Source organism: Solea senegalensis, linkage group LG8 (genome assembly GCF_019176455.1).
Source record: "Solea senegalensis isolate Sse05_10M linkage group LG8, IFAPA_SoseM_1, whole genome shotgun sequence".
NCBI classification, from domain to species: domain Eukaryota; kingdom Metazoa; phylum Chordata; class Actinopteri; order Pleuronectiformes; family Soleidae; genus Solea; species Solea senegalensis.
This window is the reverse complement of record NC_058028.1, coordinates 497126-503808: the sequence shown is the minus strand read 5'-3', so window position 1 is coordinate 503808 and position 6683 is coordinate 497126.

The following is a 6683-nucleotide window of genomic DNA, read 5'->3' as shown; positions in this document are numbered from 1 at the left end:
GAATCTGACATAGGACGGATAAAAAAGTAAAATCGGATAGAAACCAAAAATATGGGCTGTTTCTTTTCGGGAGAACCATATTTGTTACACAGTTGGTGAATTGTGTTTTTGAAATGATTCATAGTTCATAAATGGTCTAAAATGACTGTATTGGACTAATATCTGTATCAGTAGACACTTGAGTTTGTGATGTCGGGTATTGGACATAAAAAAGTGTCATTGTCCTATCACTAGACATAGGTAAAAGTTGCTCTGCTAGTTTGAACACACACACACACACACACACACACGTTCGACATTCATGACATGAGGGGACATTGCATTGACTTACATTCATTTCCTGGAGACTTACTCTAACCCTAACCACAATTACTACTGGCCTAATCCTAATCCTAACCCTAATCTCAATCTCAGCCTAACCTTAAAACCTTCACCTTAAAATGTAGTAATTTACGTTATGGGGACTTGCTTTTTGTCCCCACAAGGAAGACAAGTCCCCATAATGTGACTGTGTAAACAGGTTTACATTAGTAATACCTGGACACACACACAGAAAACTGGTTCCCAAGAAAAAAATGCAAAAGTGATTGTGATCGTCTATGCAGGTGCGACGCCAACTTTACTGCTTAAGATGAATAATTATGTCGATGAAGCCGTGGGTCAAGGAGCTCTGACTAATGCATATACAGTCTATCAATATGCATGAGAGAAATCCAGCTACTAATGGCGACATCTTAATTAGAACTTCCAAAACTCCATCACCACCCCACTCCCTAAAGAGGGCTGTTTAAATCATCGCTTCTTTACATGGTCGATGAAACATGTGTATATTTAAATCATTATTGGGCGCATGAGTATTAAATCAGTTACTTTACCGTTGCAGGATAAACAAACTGCCACTGAGACAAAACACAGTTAATACTGATGCTGAACCCCCAGTAACCCCATCACTTTTTTTTCTCTCCTGGGGAGGAGCTGTCACCCGCGCCTAAAACGTACTTTCATTTATGACAAGTCTGCTCTTCAATCCGATGCCTGTGATGTGTTATCTGGGCCATGTCGTGCTATACATACACTTTAATGACTAATTCCATCTCTTGGCTTACATACTAAAATAGAACACACATATATCAGGGAAAAAGCAGAATCAATTGAAATGTTGCAGTGCCTGACAGGACCGTGCTCCCGGAGGGGGGAAAAGAGAGACAGATAGAAAGAAAGAAAAGAAAAGAAAAGAAAAAGAAAGAAAAAAAGAAAGAAAGACAGAAAAACATCAGACGATGTCGTCTGCTTTTGTTTTCTGAGTGGGAGAGAGTGTGTGGCGTCGAGACAGGCAGAAGCTGTGTGTGCACACGGGGCGCCGATACGTTGGGGAATTTATTTTTTCAACTGTCTTTGATCACTTCCCCGGCTTTGAAGTAACTCTCGTCGAATGGGGGGGTGGGGGAGCCAAGCAAGTCACTGCAAGTTCACGCAGCAACTAGGACTCGCAGAAACTGCAATCTGCATATATTACTCTTTTAAACTGTTAAAACGCAAAGAGATGCAGAGATCTCCTGGTGCCCAATAAACCCACCTCTCTGTTTGACAACCCCAAATAAATACTCTCCATATTTGTTCTCAATTATGGCTTTAAGAGCAACAAAATGAGCGTCTCTAATGCTCATCAAGTGAGCCATTTAAAGAGACAGTGTTGAGAGAAAGAAAAGTGTCAAAGATCTGCAGGAAAGTGAGGAAACATGTGAATCAATCCAACACATTTTAGGCATTGAAACATTCTACTCTCACACTACAGTACATTTCTTTGGATTTTGTGTATTTTTTTATCATTTTTATTGAGCTTAACATGCTTTATAATCCCCTTAACAGTCAGCATCATCGTCTCCCATAGCAAAGAAAATTGTCAAAACACGACTCACAGAAGTAAAAATCAAAAGAAAAAAAATCTAACTATTTAACCTCAACTCAGCCTCGGCTCTAATCTCACTCTAATCATAGCATTTAATTTATTCTCTAACCTCATTTTTTTTTTTTTTGCTATGAAAACCGACCAAAATGTGCCGAGCCATGCACAAGAACAATAAGTTGTCAAAAGTAGGTCAGGTGTGTGCAACTCCAAACAGCTTCTCCACTCACGGTATGATCTAGATTTAAGGTTATTGCGTCATACGGCAGAGTATGAGCAGAAGCTCCGACTTGTGTAATATTAACATATTTATAGCTGGCGGGGGGGGGGTTCATCCAGAGACCATTTAAAAATGGCAACTTTAGTCTGATTTCATATTTGTAAAACATCACCATGCTGGCAACTATTAAAGGAATAATGGTATGATTATTGTCCGCAGAAAAACTTCATGGCTTTACGAGGTAACACTTTATATTAGGGAACACACATTCACCATTAACTACATGCTTACTAACATATATAAGTAGCATACTAAGATCCTTCCCAAATGTGTGTTAATACGTGCTTAATATCTACCAATAAAGGGCTTTTATGCATGTTCGTAAGCACCAATAGTGAATATGTGTTATATCTAACATAAAGTGTTACCCTTTACGGTTATAATGCAGTGGAATTTACAACATTACCCTTGAGTGGATGACATGTCAGAAAGTTAGATAAAACAACTAATCAACAACTATTTTGATAATCGATGAATCGGTTTGAAGAACAAGATTTTCGATTGTTTAAGCCTCTTAAATGTGAGTATTTTCTTCATTTCTTTGCTCTGGATAACAAAGAAATCATTAAAAGTTCATCATTTTGGTTTGTGGACAAAACAAGACATTTGAGAACATCATCATTTCCACCTTTGACGAACACAGATTAACATTTTTTAAGGTTTTCTGATATTTTATGGACCAAGCGATTCATTGATTATGAAAACAATGGTTAGTTGCGGCTCTAGATACAACTCTCCTTTACCTGTTTTGGCTGCTGTTGGGTTACCTTGTGCTGAAAACCCCCCATCAACCACTCAACTCACTGCTGCTACAAGTGAAACATTCACATATGATTCACTGCTGCACCAGCTTAATGTTTCAGTAAGTAACTTCGGCCATTGATTAGCTAATGTAGCCATGCAGCTGTTATTTAATGCCAGGTGGCAACAAAGCATTAACGGTGTAGTTACAGTATGTGCCGCCTCGCTCTATGCTGTATCTTGTATCTTGTTGCTGTACTGCACTTTAAGCTTGGCACATCCAGGCTTTTGTTGTGCTTGTGTTCTGCCAGCTACCGCTGCAGTAACATGTCATTGTCCCACTGTTGTTCACAGAAAAATGCGTGTACGAAAATCTCTGTTTGGTGTGACAAGTAACACTGTGTGCAGCTGAGCCGTCGTGTTTTTTTTCCATAATTTGTTAAATTAAATTAGTTTAACAGACACATCCCTACTGGCAACAATACAACTTACTTACTTGACTCTAATTAAAACTGGCTTCAGAGATAATAAAGAGCAGTCAGGGAGTCTTCCAGTGTCACTTGGAGTTGGTGGAACGCTGTGGCACAACCACCGACTGTATATGAATAAGACCTCACCCACCCTCCACTGGCTGCTGCCCACTCGACGACCTCCCTGGCCTGCTCCAGATGGCAGATGGTCAACACCCGTCAGTGGGACAAAAAAGTTTGAGAGTACACTCAAGGTCAGCAGGACGGGAAGACCACGTCTTATGCAAGCGATCGCTAATGAATACTTTAAAAAAAAACCCACCACAACTTGATGAGGTTTGAATGCGAGACGTACAGCAGCCGGTTTACCTTTACACCTTTCTTAACGATATTATATTATATCATGACATTGTTTCTGAGTTCTAAGTCTCACACTTTGTCCGTATTTGTCGAAAGCGATTTTTCAGTCCGTCAAAAACACAGTTACTGTGCTCATATGTGGCATTAATACTATATCTACTGTACATTCGTTGGAGAGTCATCCGTTTGTTATGACTCACTTGATGTTAAACATATTTAATTTCAATCTTTTGACTAACGTTTAATGAATGATTTCATTCTCACCGAATTGATCATTTTCTTTACACGTCGACAGCCCGTAGTGACACTAAATGGAGCAGTGGACTGACAGCAGCTACTTGCACGGGGCACGATTCAAGCAACATCAAGCCTTTGGCAGGGAAACTCCGCGCCTTTCAGTGCTACGCTGAGCTTAATGACAACTCAGGGGAAACGGGCATTAGCATACTGCCAGCATTCAAAGAGCTTTCAATTATATTCTTTGTGATAGCTGCAAAAACAAAATGCTAATACGACGGCTATGTACACAATGAAAAAACAAACAAACAAACAACAAAAAAAACTTGTAATCAATTTCAGCCATACTGTACAATTTGCTTTTATGTAGCCATAATCACCTTCGCCTCATCCTGATCGTCATGCATTTATGTCTGGGAAGCAAGTGAAGTCGGAGTATGTAACGGAACTACATTACAGAGGTTCTCTTTGATGCAGGACAACGGAAAAGACGGTGTGACATGTTGTTGAAAACCTCCATCTATGTGTGTGTGTAGATGCTGAAAGCAGTGAAAAAGAATGTATCTGACAATCAATCATGCACCACCAGCACACACAGCCTCTCTTTCCAGACAGTCCCAATTAAGCCAGAAGGGCCATGCTTGTTAAACTAAAACCATCCCTTTCTGAAATGTCACAGTGTCTCCCTGCAGTGCGGCCCGTCTGGAAGCAGCCCGCGCGTCTCCTCGCGTGTGTTTGTTCGAGCGTGTTTTTGTGACAGCAAAATGTTGTCTCACGCGTTAACACTTTGCGCTCATTGTGAATGCCTTAGTGCGTCAGTGAGCTGTGTGGTGTTGACTGTGTGACGCAAGGTGGCTCGACACACGCCGTAGAAGCCGCTGTGTGTCTTTGCCCCCGGTGTTTGTGTGTTTTATCCGTGTGATTCATTATGTGTGTGTGTCTTTCGCCTGTGCGTTGCCCCTCTGTCTCTCTCTCTCTCTCTCGTGTGACATCTCATTTGGTGGACTGACAGGCTGAAGGCTGTGTACTGTAATTGTTGGCCGACTGTCTTCATGCTGTAATTGAAAATGTCTTGAAACTGTGTGAAACTGCAGGATGTTTATACCGGCATGCCAATTAACATGACCACGGCTGTGCCAGTTACCTGGCCAATTACCTTTTAGCCCAACTCCAAGACACCTGACTGACGGACAGCCACCGCTAGCTGGATTGAGTGAAATATTAGGACAGGATATAAAAGGCATTATATATATACAAATCAATCCTAAGTTTTGAATTATAAGATAATCCATAGAATGTCAGGAAATGGTGAAATATGTCACTCAGTGTCACCCAAACCTGTTAATAAAAGATGATAAAATGTCAACATTCACTTTACACAACAAAGAAAGCAGCAAATATTCACATTCAACACGTCAAAATCTTTTTTTTTTTTATTTAATCAATTAAAATCGCCAAAAAGTTGGCAGTTTATTCAATTTAGTCATCTATTACGAATTAATTAATCAGTTGCGGTGCTATTTGTTATTTTCACTTACTTAGTTAAGTCTGAATGCATGTGGCACAGCATCATTTACAAGTAACGTAAAAATAGGCGGCTCACATTTTACTCCAGCCAAACAAGCGCAAGAGCGACTTTGATTTGGCAAATAACAAATGACACCGAGTGAAAAAAACAAAAAAAAAACAAAAAACAGGTGCTCACACATATAAATAAAGACACACACAAACACACTGTTATTACATTATTCATAGCACTGCGGAGAGCTCTTACGGAGAACCAAACAAACACACAGGAGCTGCTGTAAAACAGCATCAGTTACATTCTCTTACAGGCAAGCAGAGAGAGAGAATATAGTCAGTCGGGCAGTGAAGGAGCCGTCTTGTACTAATACCTTGCCAAGTCCTCATGTAGATCAAAAACTAGGTCCTAATGAGATGAGAAACTGGTTCAGTTGGTTAAATTTAGGGGTTAAATTTGAGTTGTGGTTAGATTAAGGTATTAATGAACGTAAATAAATGGCCTACAGATTCCTTTTTGAACAGCTATGAGCGACTAACACTTTGTAAACTTGAGACAAATCTGTGGCGTGTTAATATTTCATCGCCCCCTGCGGCTGAGAATGTAAAATAACAGGGCAAAGGTGCCTCAGCTGCTATGTGTACAATATTTATCAATGCCAATTAATCATTAACAGACATAACATACTTCACGTTTGCAAATGTGGAAATAAAGTACTCAAACCATAAACCGTAAACCATAATTTACAGCTTTTAAAAGCTTTAAAAGTGTGACCTTATTAGAAAGTGGTACCATTTTTGTTTTATTTGTGTAAATTTGATAGCATAATCGTGTTTTTTTTGCTTTCAATCAGTGATGAATCTAATCAAATTTAATTCATATCAAGCTGTTATCGTTGCTTCAATTCAAAGTTTCATGGGGGGAGAGAAAAAAAAATATGGCACAGTTTAAGCAGCTTATGTGTTTTTCCCTCTAAGTCTTCCTCCAGTCCAAATTTGACTTCAATTTTTAAAGTTACGATCAATATTTTATGAGATCAAATACGAGCTATGAAATAATAAAGACCAAAATACGTCAAATCAAATTTTGAGACGTGTTCGGTTTTTTTTTTTTATGAACTGACACAAATCTGTGCTAAATGCAATTACATGAATTCTGCGTATTTAT